The 14473-nt window shown below is 51.4% G+C and overlaps 1 long non-coding RNA gene across 4 annotated transcripts in view; it reads left to right on the top strand.

The window, feature by feature from the left end:
• The window catches only part of LOC135249824 (uncharacterized), a 46859-nt gene extending 37562 nt beyond the window's left edge, over positions 1-9297 (top strand). Inside the window, exons 4-5 of one of the 4 annotated variants that reach the window (XR_010328789.1) lie at positions 8495-8543; positions 9142-9297. This is a non-coding gene — a long non-coding RNA (uncharacterized LOC135249824). Of the gene's footprint in view, positions 1-8494; positions 8544-9138 lie in introns of all 4 variants that reach the window. The other 3 variants (XR_010328786.1, XR_010328787.1, XR_010328785.1) reach the window with 3 other exon arrangements.
• Positions 9298-14473: the final 5176 nt, after the last annotated feature.

The raw sequence follows: 14473 nt of genomic DNA, 5'->3' as shown, positions 1-14473 counted from the left end.
AAAAGTGACAAAAGCTCAAATTGAGCAAGAACGTGACTCATAGCGATGCATTATAAATATGAATGAAAGAGTGCAGAATTCCTGTGGCATCCGGGAACACACAGCTATTTAAGTGCAGAATTCCTGTCGCATCCGGGAACACACAGCTATTTAAGGGGCAGAATTCCCAGAATTCCGAGTCCATTGAAAGGCCTCTTTGTCTGTTGCTTGCTAAGATGAATGTCTGATGGATGTACGCGCACATGCTAACCACACCAATGCCGGGGACGTTTTAAACAGGCCATGGATATTACTGTTGCAGAGAAATGAAGTCAGGGAGTCTGGAATATTTGAACATTATTTCTGCAAGGACAGTCAAAGTTAAAAACAGAGAGAGAGTGAGAGAATAAAGCTTATTTGAATTTGAATGAAGGGGAGAGAGTATGCGTATGTATGAGAGAGTGTGTGTGTGTGTGAGAGAGAGATAGAGAAGGGGGGAGAGTGAGTGAGAGAGAGAAAGAGAGAATGACAGACAGTGTGAGTCATCCTTGCTCACTGATTGCTCCTGTAAGAAAAGGGATTTGTGCCCTTTTCATGAGTATTGATTTACATCAGCTGTGACATCACCACATACTGACTGCAGGCTGCACTACAGTGATGAGGATTTGTACAATACTGGGGGGGAACAGAGGGGGGTCACAGATACACACACACACACACGTGCGCACATGCACATACACGCACGCACGCACGCACACACACACACACACACGTGCGCACACGCACACACACGTACACACATGCACCTGCTCACGCACGTGCACACACACGCACACTCACATGCACAAGCACACGCACACACACACACACACACACACACATGCACACACACACACACACACACACACACACGCCCATGCACACACACACACACACACACACACACCACAGTATCTCTTCCTGCCGGGGATCACACAGGAATCGCAGGAGGGAGAGAGAGGGCTGCAGACAGACAGAGAGAGTCGTCTGGGCGGCCCGAATGGATGTGTAATGAAAAACATTATTTCACTCAAAATGCAATCAGTTCCCGCGGGCGAGAGGCGAGGGGCGAGGGGAGAGGGGCGAGGGGCGCGCGGCGGAGCCCCTGCCCCCCGCCGGGACGGCTTCCGCTCCGTATCGATTTCCGAAACCATGCCTCCGCCACCGAGGCGTTTCGGGAAGATGAGCTGGGGCCCGCCCGGGCCGTCCCGGCCTTCTGGAACCCCCCCTCTGCCCCAGCCCCCAGCCCCCTGTCCCCCCGCCCCAAACCCCCACCCCCCTGCCCCAGCCCCCTGTCCCCCCGCCCCAAACCCCCACCCCCCTGCCCCAGCCCCGTCCCACCCCGCCCACCCCCCCAAACCCCCACCCCTCTGCCCCAGCCCCCTGCCCCCTGTTCCCCTGCCCCAGCCCCGCCCCACCCCAGCCCCATCCCCTGCCCCAAACCCCCACCCCCGCCCCAGCCCCCCGTCCCGCCGCCCCAGCACGTCCTCCTGCTGCCCCCCGGTAATGAGGTCTCTCCTCAGCTGCTCTCTCCCTGCAGGGGCGTTAGGAGCGCATCCTGCTTCCTGTTTCCACGCCAGTGGAACTCTTCAGCTTTTTTTTAAACCAATGCTTCTGATGACATATTTCAAGTGCAGAATTACATGTTTAATATAACGTGTGCGCCAGCGAGCTTGTAGGTAGGTTTTCACGACGGGGCGACATAGCTCAGGAGGTAAGAGCGGTTGTCTGGCAGTCGGAGGGTTGCCGGTTCGATTCCCGCCCTGGGCGTGTCGAAGTGTCCCTGAGCAAGACACCTAACCCCTAACTGCTCTGGCGAATGAGAGGCATCAATTGTAAAGAGCTTTGGATAAAAGCGCTATATAAATGCAGTCCATTTACCATTCATTTCAGTCCTAATTTGGTACACCTGAATTTACTAATTAGCAGCTCAATGAGATCTCTAGCTGTTGAGTGAGGTGTGCTTTGTTAGGGGCGGAGTGAAAACCTACAGGACGGCAGATCTCCAGGAACAGGGTCAGTTACCCCCGCTGTAGGGCATCTGTTTTGGGCACATATAGGTACTGGGGGCGTGCTGTTTTTGGCACAGGTCAGTGACGGGGGCGTGCTGTGTGTGTCGAGGTTTCCGGGGGAACCCCGGGACCTTCGCCCCGCCCCGGCGGGGCTGGACGCGGGCCAGAATCCGCGCTGTTTGCAGCCTCCGCGCGGCAGGCTGAGGTGATCATGGGGAAGGTTCCGGAGCAGCGCTTACCGTGCCGAGCGGGTCCTGGCTCTCAGTGTTACTGTGCAGAGCGAGCCCCCCTTTCCCTCTTCCTCTCTTCCTCTCTCCCTCTCTCTCCCTTTCCCTCTCTTTCTCTCTGGCTTTCTCTCCCTCTCTTTATCCTCTCTCTCCCTCTCTTTCCCTCTCTTTCTTTCTCTCCTCTCTCTCTCCTCTCTTTCTCTCTTCCTCTCTCGCGCCCTCTCTTTATCCTCTCTCTCTGTCTCTTTCTCTCTCTCCCTCTCCTCTCTCACTCCTATTATTTGATAGGGCTGGGAAGGTTTAAGGTCATTGTCGGAAACTGTGTTTCAATAAGAACATCAAAGGTCTCCCTGACTCGCTCTTTTTTCTCCGTCTCTCTCTGTCCTCCTCTCCTACTCTCCCCTCTCTCTCCTTGCTTCTTCTCCCTCTCTTTTCTCCTCCCCCCCCCTAGCTCGTGCGCCAGGCTCGCTGCGCTCAGGTAGTTACCCCTCCTGCCGGGACGGGGGCGACCTGTCATTGAGAGTCGCGGGCGGGCCTGAGCGTCTAGGGTGTCTGACTAAGACAGCCCCGGGCCGGGTTTGAGAGAGGCCCCAAACCGCCCCCCCTTCACCCGCGTTCCGCTACGGTGTCCTGGGCCTCGTTACCGTGGAGAGCAGCTCGGGGGGTCCCACTCTCGAAATACCCTTGGCGTGTTCGCGTCTTCGCGTGTTAGCATGTTAGCATGTTAGCGTGTTCCCCCGCGCCGCTGAAGGCCTCTGGTTTCCGCGGTCGCGGTTCTCGTTAGCGTGTTCGCGTGTTAGCGTGTTCCCCCGCGCCGCTGAAGGCTTCTGGTTTCCGTGGTCGCGGTTCTCGTTAGCGTGACGTTTCGGAACCCGGAGCTCGTTTGCCGTGCCGAGGCGCTGCTGACCTTGTCCGTGGGAGAGTCAGAGCGAGAGCGTTTGGGTCCTGGGGAGACGGTCAAGGCTGACTGACTCTAATTGGAAAGCCCCCCAAACCCCCCCCCCCCCACCCAGACCATTGGGAACACATTAAAAGAAGACAGCAGGACACAGGAAGGGACCAAGGAGATGGAGGGGGGGGGGTGCATGAGACCCCCGTTACACCCCTCCCCAGGTGATAGAGTGAGTGGGAAAATGAAAGGAAGAGGAGAGGGAAAGAGAGAAAGGGAGGGAAGCATCATCAGCTCATCGCTGCTGTTCTCCGTTTTGTGGCTGTGTGTTTGTGTTTGGAAATGAATCAGTGCGTTGGTGATCTCTCATCATGGCCACTGAAAACATTAAATCTGAAGGGAGAGAACAAAAAAGAGAGAGAGAATGACAGAGAGATAGATGGAGAAAGACATGATGAGAGAGAGGGAGAGGAGAGACACTAGCACACAAGCCACAGAAGGAAAGTGCCGGGTGGTGTGTAGGCAATTCTGCTGGGTCCATTGCCATGGCAACCTGAGCTCAAAGCTTGTGCCAAAATTCTGCTCGTCGCTACCAGAGCTCAGAGTGAGAAACAATCCGAACCTCCCAAAAAAAAAAAAAAAAAGGAGTAACTTACAGATGAGCTGTGACCCCAGAAAGCCCCGCAGTGCCTCTGCATCAGCCAAGGTCAGCCAAGGTTGGCCTGTCTCTCCTCTGGCTTCCCCAGTGCACACTTGCATTCGCTTTTGTCTGCGCTGTATTTCTCACACACTCTTATCCAGACCATTTTGGATTTTTTTTTAAGAACCTATACTCTGTTTGTCTGTTCAAATGCATCTGTATTCATTTTTTCTTTTTAAGTGTGTGTGTGTCTGTGTGAGTGTGTGTGTTTCTGTGTGTGTGTGTGTGTCTGTGTGTGTGTTTCTGTGTGTGGGTGTCTGTTTGTGTGTGTGTGTGTGTCTGTGTGAGTGTTTCTGTGTGTGTGTGTGTGTGTGACTGTGTATGGTAGTGATGACTTACACACTGAGGTAATGTCACACACCATTATCTTCAGATCTGACTCGGGGGGGGGGGCGGCGGCTCTGGTAACAGACTTCCTGTGTTGCCGTTCCCCTGTCAGGGGGGGCGGGGGGTCATTGCCGGGGTAAATCGAGTGTGTCTGTGCCGGGAACTGGCCCTGTGGTCTCTGTTTAAAGCTCTGGGGCGGGGGGGGGGGGTGTTCTGATGTAGTGGCCGCCACCCTCGACCGAACCCAGGGCGAATTCTCAAAGACGGAGCGGCGACAGCAGGTGCGGTGACGGTGTTTTTACACCAGTGCACCCTGGGAGAACAGCTGGGCGGCGGTCTGAGAGAGCTCCGTGTTTATGGGCTCCTGACGGGAGCGTTCTGACTCCGAACACGATCCGCCCCCGTGCCCATTCCCTGACCACCTGACCACGCACGGTCACGCCTGACCTAGAATCCTGTGTGTGCGTGTGTGTGTGTGTGCGTGCGTGCGTGCGAGTGTGTGTGTGTGTGTGTGTGTGTGTGTGTGTCTGTGTGAGTGTGTCTGTGTGTGCGCGTGCGTGTGTCTGTGTGTGTCTGTGTGTGTGTGTGTGGAAATTCTAGTCGACTTCCTGCTACGCGCAGTGTGTGATTATAGTGTGTGTAGGTGGGTGGTGATTATTATAAATCAGAAGATAGATCACAGATAATAATATTCTAGGAAGGGAAGAACCAGCCCTGGAAGACTGTGGAGTAGGTGTGTGTGTGTGTGTGTGTGTACAGTCCAGTATTAGTGTGTGAATGGACATGTAGTCCAGTGTCTGTGTTTAAGACAACCATGATAAGTACTGTGACCTGTTTTAAATAGAATTTATCCCAAACACAGAGTCACACATCATGACCCGCAGTCGTACCCATTGCTGTGAATCGTTATGTCGTCATGTAGTAGTCAAAGTCATGTAGTTATGGTGGTGCAATGAAGCGGAACGCTATTGGATGACTCTGTGCTCACTGGCTGGTGCCTACGGGCCTCTCCCTCAGTCTGAACGCATGTCCTTTCCTTTGTGCGATCGAGTGCGTGACCCAACAGGACGAGTGCGTTGGGCGATATACACGCTAGTAATGAGGTCATTCGGAAGCGTCCGCGTTGACAGACATGAGTGAGCTTGGGGCATGGAGGTGGGGGGGGGGGGGCGGTGGTGGGGGTGGGTGGTGTGGTGAGGTCATCACAGCAGCCAGGAATGAGATCATCGCTAATTCGGTTTTCGTCTCAAACCCCCGGTCCCCCCCCCTTCTCCTATTATTATTATTAGTCATCATTGTCGTCGTGAAAAAAAAGGAAGCTGCGTCTTTTTCCGTAACATGTTTTCCTAAATCCGCGGGCGTGATTAGATGCGGTTTCCTGTGTGGGGGGGGGGGAGACGATTACACACGCGCAGTGACCGCCGAAGAGAAGCGTCGCCCCCGCGCCCTGCAGCGGACGGGAACGCGTCGTAGAGACGGGCGAACGTTTGAGTACCAAACGACAGATAAGATCTGGCCCCCGCGTCTGTGACAGCTGAACAAACTGTGTGGTAAAGTGGCTTCAGATGGGCTTCATATCTCACACACACACACACACACACGCGCATGCACACACACACACACGCGCACGCACACACGCACTCAGTGTAGCCCTATGGCAGGGGGTCTGTAACCCTGGTCCTGGAGAGAGCCACAGGCTCTGCTGGTTTTTTGTAGCTACTCTGCACTTCGTTAACCAATCAGAGCAGGGAATTACACAGTTAACGCACTTCAGGGGGCCTGAACTGGGAGCCGATTTTAATAAGAAAACAAAACAAAACCCAGCAGAGCCCCTGTACTCTCCAGGACCAGGGCAGCAGAGCCCTGCACTCTCCAGGACCAGGGCAGCAGAGCCCCTGAGCTCTCCAGGACCAGGGCAGCAGAGCCCTGCACTCTCCAGGACCAGGGCAGCAGACCCCTGAGCTGGCTGAATGGGCCTCGTCTACCCTCGTGGCTGGAGTGATGAGAAGGATATAAAATCGGTAAGACTAGGAACCAAGTGGTGGGCAGCATGCTGTTAGTACAGGGAGCTTCTTCTGCTTGAAGAGCACATGCAGCTGCTTTATGTGATTCATTTCTTCATTTTGTCTGACCTTTATTCAGCCGGGTCAGTCTCGCTGGGAATAAAATCTCTTCTGCAGGAGAGAGATACTATAGGCAGGATGATCAGCAGTGCTGCTTACGCACGGTTTGAGGAGAGAGAGAAAGAGAGAGCGAGAACGAGAGAAGCAAGAGAGAGGAAAAAAGAGAGTGGGAGGGAAAGAAACGGAGGGATAGAGAGAGGGGACAGATACAGAAAAAGAGAGGTGACTGTTAATAATCCCAGCATCTCTAATTGGGAACAATCACTGGTGACACAGCTGGGGGGAAGAGGGAGGGGCCATAATGCCAAGGGTGAAAGGTCACTGAGGCTCCCCCTCTTCCTTTTCTCACTCTGTTTTTCTCACTTTCATCCGTTTATCTGTGACTCATCCTCCTTGCCTGGGCTAAAGATAGGCAGGCGCTAATGATGACTCAACAGGGGCCAAACTGACAGAGGCTCTGGAAATAAAGTACAAAGAAGGGCAACTAAATTAGCTCCTGGTGCGAAATGTAAATGTTATGATGAAAGACTCATTATACTTTATTAAGCTTAGTAAAATAAAGCCACGGGTGGGTATTTATTGAGCTTTTTTAATTTGTTAAAAGGATCGCTAGGGCGAAGAGATACATTTTTCAGGTTCAGTTCTGTCAATAGAACAAGCAGGAAATTAGCAGAAGGCATGGATTCTGCACTGATATGTGGAAGTATTTCTTTACTCAGACAGTTCTCCATCCACTAGAACAGCTTACCAGGTTGTGGCTTTGGATTAAAGCGCTATATAAATGCAGTCCATTTACCATTTACCATTTATTGGACAGGGAGAAAGCAGACTATGGGATCCTGATTGGACAGGGAGAAAGCAGACTATGGGATCCTGATTGGACAGGGAGAAAGCAGGCTGTGGGATCCTGATTGGACAGGGAGAAAGCAGACTGTGGGATCCTGATTGGACAGGGAGAAAGCGGACTGTGGGGTCCTGATTGGACAGCGGGGGCTGCCGGTCACGGTGAGATGTGGTCGCCCCTCCTGACTGAACCCCCCCCTGGGATTACCGCCAATTATGCATCACCCTGCAGAGCTGGCACCCGCAGTCAGCACTGGCACAGTCCAGACCTGGCACCAGACTGTGGGGTTTGTCCAGTCCCTCTCTCTCTCTCTCTCTCTCTCTCTCTCTCTCTCTGTCTCTCTTTCTCTCTCAGTCCCTCTCTTCTCTCTCTCTCTCTCTCTCTCTCTCTGTCTCTCTCTACCTCTGGCATTTTCTCTCTTTCTCTCTCAGTCTCGCTCTCTCTCTACATCTCTCTGTCATTCTCTCTCTAAGTCCAACTCTTTGTCATTCTCTATCAATTCAATTCAATTTCAAAGTGCTTTATTGGCATGACAAATATAGGCACTTGTGTTGCCAAAGCAGTGGTTACAAGATACAACTATCTACTATCTTGGGGGGGTGGATCCCTCTCTAGAGGATGACTTCACCAGAGAGAGACCGGCCTGTCTGCTTTTTCCCCTCTCTTATCCTCCTTCCTCAGCCATCCATTTCCTTATTCTTTCATCGTTCACCCTCTCTCTCCTCTTCACTCATCCATTCTGCCTTTCCTGTCCCTTTTTGATCTCACCCTCGACCACCCTTCCCTCCTCTTCTCCTCCTTCCTTTTTCTCATCTTTCCTTTCTCTCTCTGTCTCTCTTTCTAATCCTGTCCTGTTACTTCCCACTGCCTCTCTTAGTTCTCTTTGGTTTCTCAATGTCAAACATGCAAACGCAAGACTAATTTCCTCATCTCGAGTCTCCAGAGCCTTCTGGAAAGAGAAAACCATGGCTCCTTAACCCCCTCAGCCCCCCCCCTCCCCCCCCTTCCTTTGGAGCAATGAAAGCAGATGTCTGTGGCCGAGCGGCCCCTCTTTACTGAGGCTCAGGGGGGTGTCATTACTCACGAAGTGAGCAGAGTTCCGTTTGCACACCTCACAGGTATAAAAGAACGAGGTTCTGTAAACACACTGAAGGTGCAGCAGGCAGGAGTCTGCTGTCTGAACAGCCTCAGATCCAGGTGCGAAGCGTCGGGTCTTTGCATTTCTGAGACAAGTCTGTGCAGGTATGCCGACTGCGGTTTTACCACATAGGTATGTAGGCTGGCTGCGTTTCACTCTCTGTCTCGCTCTGTCTGCATGTCTGTGGACCGTTGAACGCTGTGTTCCACTGCACAGGTCCACAAGCTACTTCACTGCACAGTAAAGATGGCTGTACCCTGCACTGGTACAATGACTCAGGTTCACTGCACTTTTTAAAAATCTTTATTACACCAGTACTCTTCCTCTCTGCAAATGTACTGTGCATCTCTCAGGAATTGTGCTGTATCTTTGTTCTCCTGCGAGACTTCAGAAGCCCGTGCATGCTACGTTCACATTCGTTAAATGCCTCAGTGATTGTGATGTCACAGTGGATTCCATTGACACGCTGGACGCAGTGTATCAATTTAGTTACATCATCACATTACGCAACAATGGGTAGTGATGTTATTGGTATAATTCTATGGTCTGGGTGGAAGGCGATGGCTGCCGTTTTGACCTGTGGGGGGCGACGTTGAGGTGGCAAGGAGCGCTGTTGCCCTCGTGGCATTCTGCAGCGTTCACACCGCATGCGGGACCTCGCTATGAACACATGCTAAGGCGCAGCTTGATGCCTTAAATTATTTTTGGAGTAATGAACCTGCGGTTGCAAGAAAAGCAACGTCAAAATCCGAGAGCCCGTTTGGGTTAGCGCCCCACGGCGCTAACGCTTTTATTTCTGAGGCGCTGTCGAAGGGGAACTGTGAAAGCCTGAATCCTATTTTTATCATTTCCCCCCTCAGCAGCACGGAGGAGAGGTGACAACGACGCAGAGCTAGTGCTCCAGAGCGCTGAACTGTCACCCAGGGCAACGGGTGGGAGGAGCCAGGCTCGACGGCCGGGGTTCGACGGTGGAGAGAGGAAGACAGTGGAAGAGTTGGTACGGGCAAAGGAGGGGGAGGGGGGTGGGTGTTCTGTCACAGTCTACCACAAATCTTTAATTCCCCATGGATCGAATGCAGAGCAGAAGCATGAGAGGTCTTTCCTGTCCATAATATATTGCTGTTTGGAGTACAGAGGTGCGTTGTCATGTTCTTTGGCCGTGTGCACGTTACAGAGGTCCGCCGCTGTGTTGTAGCACGCTGGCGTCCCGCCATGCTGCCTCACACGGACGCATCCCACTGGCTGCGATAGAGTTGCAGAGCAGGGTGACCTCATCGCTCCTGAATTAAACACCTGATTCTGGGTCAGGTGGAATTAGAAACCCCATGAGAATGAGTCCTCGCCCCCCCCCCCCCCCCCCGCCACTCCTCCCTGTCAATCACTTTTTAGCTTCTGGTTACCTCATCCCTTGTCATCGCTCTCATACTCTCTTTCTTTTTTTTATTCTGTCTCTTTCTTCTCATACAGAGAGACTAATCACAGATGTTGGCCAGCTTGGTCACAGTGATACTCTTCAGTATTGTGTCTAACACGTCAGTTAAGACACAAATCTTGTACAGCTCAAAGTGTGGGAAGGTCATCTCTAGCTCTCGTTCTGCAGTCCCTACAGTCATTGGCCTACACAGCTGATGCAGGCACCTGATTGGTGAATCGAGTAATAAAATAAAATATGGTTTACAAAACTACAAAAATGCGTGAATGGCACAATATGAGTCAATGCAACTTATTTATGGTTTCTGTGCCAAAAATAAGAGGCTGCAGTTTAGAGTTTGTAATCCACAGAATCTTGAACCTTGAAAGCAAACTAAAACATGCTATCGGAAACCGTTGCTTAAACAACGTTTTTTTTTTTTTACATTTTACAGATGAAACTGAACTGAACATGGAAAAAAACAGACGCTTTGGAAAAGGGAAACAGCACCGCCAGGGCTGTGTGTGTCTTGTGTCTCCGAAGCGGTGAGCCAGGGTGAGCCACCTCCCCTCACGGTTCGAGATGAAGACACACCGCTCTGACACGGCTGCCAGGAGGGCTGAATTATGCATGGGGTCTGAGGAAGAGTGATTTTTACATCTAATCACCCGTCACCACGGGGGGGGCTTCCTGCTTATTGGAAATTCTGATTGAAAAAAAAAAAAAAAGAATCAAATTGGTTTTTTTTTCTTGCTGAAGCCAAACCGGGAGGAACATTCTTCCCTTTCTAAAAGAAACAAAAAATCGACTTCGACCAAAATGTAGAATGGAACATGCGAAATGCGAAATGAGCATTAGTAAATGTGGAGTAGGGCCGTGTTCGTATGATGTTTGTTTTCTATGATTTCTACATCGGTAACACCCCTTTGCATGCTTGATGGTTTTAGTTTGGCAGTAGGGTGAAAGACCTGTTGTGGAAATAAAGTTGCTGTTGCTGGCCATTAGGGGGCAGTATTCCTATTGGACAAAGAAGAAGAAGGCTATTAGTCCAATGTCCCAGGGGACTGGGGCTCCCAAACTGGGGTTCGGGGAGCTCTGGGCAGAAATACGTTCCCCTTTTAAGAATACTTCATTAATTACATATTTATGAACTTCGAGCTGTGACTCCTTTGTAATTTATTACATATTTATACTGTGCTAAATACAGTTCCTCACCAAAGTGCTCTCTGTATGATTTATGTTTACATCTGATATAGATACTGCATGACGTGCCATTTCGAACAAGAGCTTTCATGCACTTGTGTTAAGGAGCCGTTTGGTTGCATCATAGCCCGTGGTTCATTTGGATGATGGTGTCAGAATCACTAAGCATTTTATTGAGATGGGTGGGTGGTGGGTGAAGTGGATTCCTACCCAGAGGGTAATTGTTTTAGGGGACCTTTTCTATGGTTAAGTTTGGGGATTGTTGCCATGGGAGACCCTGGGTCTGTAGATGAAATGCTAAATGGGTAGCTTGCAGTAGATATTAAAAATGCAGTGGCAATTATCACACCGATCAGACGGTGCTGCTTGTTTCTGTATTCCTCGCCAGCGTTCCCCGTCTAATTATCCATTATCCCCGAGAATATAAAGTGGAGTGTGATTGACGTTATTCGCCGTTTCTGCAATATTTTTATCGGCAATAAGACGGTTAGTTTTCATCTCTCCCGCTGGGTTCGGTCCAGAATCAGCAGCCCCAGCAGAGAGGGAAGAGGATGTGAGATCGGTTCCCCCAGGAGCCGTCTGAAACGCTGCGTTTCTGTGAGCAGGTCCGCGGCGGTCACTCGCTTCATCCAGGAAGCCAGCGCATTTGGATTAAATGCATTTTGATTGGCTGAGCCGCTGCCTCTAGCTTCCTCGAGGTCGCGTGGTGTTAGCGGCGAACTACGTTTCCGCGGTAACGTCAAGCCGTGTCAAACTGCAGGTTCTTGTTTTGTTCACAGAACGTGAGAAAGTGCAGCAGTTTCTGTCTTGGAAAAACATTATCCATAGTTTTTTTTAAAAATAATAACAAATTTGTTGTTATGTTTTGTATTTAAGCGATACGGCACTCGAAGGCTGTGCTGTATTCACGATACGGCACAGCCTCGAGTGCCGTATCGCTTTCATAAAGGAGTTACAATATATAGAAACGATTAAGTGATAATGCAGCGTTATTTATTTTGCAATATTATTTAATGGTTCCAAGCCGAGTGATTCTGTGTACAAACAGGCGATTTGATTAACTGTTGCTGTATCGAATTTACAGTCCCTGCAGAATGCGGTCTCAGCATCCAGGATCGAAGCAAGCCGTGTTATGAAATGAATTATGTAGCCGTGTCAGAGCAGATGGCGGGCTATGCTCTGTTCTGCTTCACGCGCCTGACGTTGCGCCCTTCAGCGAACATCGCTCGTTGTTCGAGCCCCAAGGACAGTTGCCGACATCAGCAGATGTCTTAAACTCTGCGGCTTCCTGGAAAAACCTAGGAAACTCGTGAGCGTTATGGAATTGAATTTCTGTTGTTTGAACCACTGTTCCTGAACTCCGGCCATTCGGTTGACAGGAGACCGCTCCAGGTCAGCTCTGTACGGAACTGCACTTCAGAAAGGTCAGGAATCGGTGCATTTTCCCTTTTATTTAAAGAGATTTTTAACCAGTCAGGTGATGAGAACTGGACTCTTTTAACAGTGATGACTGTAATGTCTGTGTAGCCAATCAGATGGAGGGTCAACGATTAACTGCAGAGAGCCAGTTTTGTGGGAAAATGTTCAGGATACCGGGGTCAACGACCCTACGCTTTTGAAAGAGTGCCATGGGATCATTAAGGACCACAGTGAGACCGGGCCTCAGTTTAAATTCTCATTCCAAAATATTCCACCTCCTGCTGCACAGTGTCCCCATCACAGTGCGGGAGGATTTGGTTTCTGTTTCTTTTCTAAATTAGCGCACAGCCTGATCGGACTCTGACGAAGGTAACTGTAGCATTGGAACAGCGGACTGGCAGCTGTTCCCGTCCATTTGTTAAAAAGCTTCCCTCTGACAGGCGAGCACTGCTGCGGCTTCTTCGCTCAGGAGAAGAACCCCTCGGGGAAATCACCCGCGCAAAAAGGCGCTTCTTCATTTGCCGCGGATTATGTTTCTGCCACGGTGAGGAAAGATGCTATGCTAACAGCCCGACAGGCCCCTGTGATATCCCATCAGAGCGCTAGCGCAGATGCTAATCCGCCCTAGCCTGGATATACGTGCAGCGGATTAGCGGCTTCCAGGAAGAGACACGGGGGCCAAAAGAAAAAGAAGAAGAGGAAATAAAGAGAGAGGCGCGTGCAGGAAGCCAGGGTTCTGTTCGGCTGCCTGACAGGAAGTCCGGCGGTCCGCGCGCGAAAACGTCGGAGAGCTCCGCTGACGGCGAGGACCTTCCGGGACGGGTCCGCTCCGATCCCGTCCTGAAGTCAGATGGCCCGGAGTCGCTCGCTGTCGGGGGGGTTCCCTTTCTCGCGGTGTTCGTGCGGCACTCCCGTGCCCGATGGGTAACCGGATCGCACGGCACAGCCAACCGTAGCAGCCCGAGCAGTGAGAGAGAGAGAGAGAGGCCAGCTTATTTAATAATGCACGATAGCCCCCTTCCCCCGTCCCGTAATCGCTGGGACTGTAAACTAGGGGAGCGACCGGAGTTCGGAGCCAGGGTAGGGGCTGAGGCTGGGGCTGGGGGGGGGGAGGCTGCCTTACACTGTATCGGTTTCCGATATGGGGAGCACATCCACCGGCTCGGTTAATTATTTACGCAGACACGCGTGTCCCTGAAATGGATCCGCGGGGTGGAAAAAAAAAAGAAAAGAAAAAAAGCCTCTGAGGTGCAGCAGAGGAACTGGAGGAGGGCCGAGCGAGGACATGTTTTATTTAGTCAAAAAGACGCTGTTCCTGTTCATCCCAGTCCCTCCGCGGAGTCCCTGCAGATCCGGAGTGGGCGAGGAAGGCCGCGGTCTGTGTCTGGATTCCTGACCGACTTCTGCTCTTAATTATTTAATTCGCCCAATTCATTTATGCGGTCTGACATTTTAGCCAGACTCCCTGATATGAGCAGCTGCTGACTGTTCCCATGCCTGTGTTTTGGTATTTGACTGTAGCCTAATTAATGAGTGAATTGGCGTTGGTGTTTATGAGCAGTTAGCTGATCGGGCCAGAATAACTGGTAGTACTGAGAAGACTGCAGTGTAGTATAGTGGGTAAGGAGCTGGTCTTGTAACCTAAAGGTGACAGGTTTGATTCCCGAGTAGGATGCTGACGTTGTACCCTTGAGCAAGGTACTGAACCTGCATTGCGTCAGTGTATATCCAGCTGCATAAATGGATGCAATGTAAATGCTGTGGAAAACGTTGTAGAGCGTCCGCTAAATTCCTGTAATGGGATGTTCGTGGATGAAGGAGTGGGGGGGGGGGCTGCTCATGGAAGGGTGGGGTGTTGGAAAAAAGTCTCATGAAAACCTTCACCTGTCATCCAATCAGAAGTCTGCAACGCAGTGTCAGGGCCACTGGCGAACATGTCGGACAGGATTTCGCTTGCACTAGGATTAGCATTCCTCCCCGGTCCCGCCGCGACCCGGGGAAATTAATGCCATCCTGACATTTGTGTTGGGTATTAATTACGCTCCGTGTCATAATCGCCACCGTGGCATCCCTGGTGGGGGTTGTCATGGCGATGAGATGTGAGAGGGAGCCGGCGGGTTTCGCCCGCGCCCAGGCGCAGGTGCGGTCACACCTGACGATGA

Source organism: Anguilla rostrata, chromosome 3, assembly GCF_018555375.3.
Source record: "Anguilla rostrata isolate EN2019 chromosome 3, ASM1855537v3, whole genome shotgun sequence".
Classification (NCBI taxonomy): domain Eukaryota; kingdom Metazoa; phylum Chordata; class Actinopteri; order Anguilliformes; family Anguillidae; genus Anguilla; species Anguilla rostrata.
The sequence above is the reverse complement of the archived record's forward strand: the minus strand, read 5'-3'. Positions and strand labels throughout refer to the sequence as shown.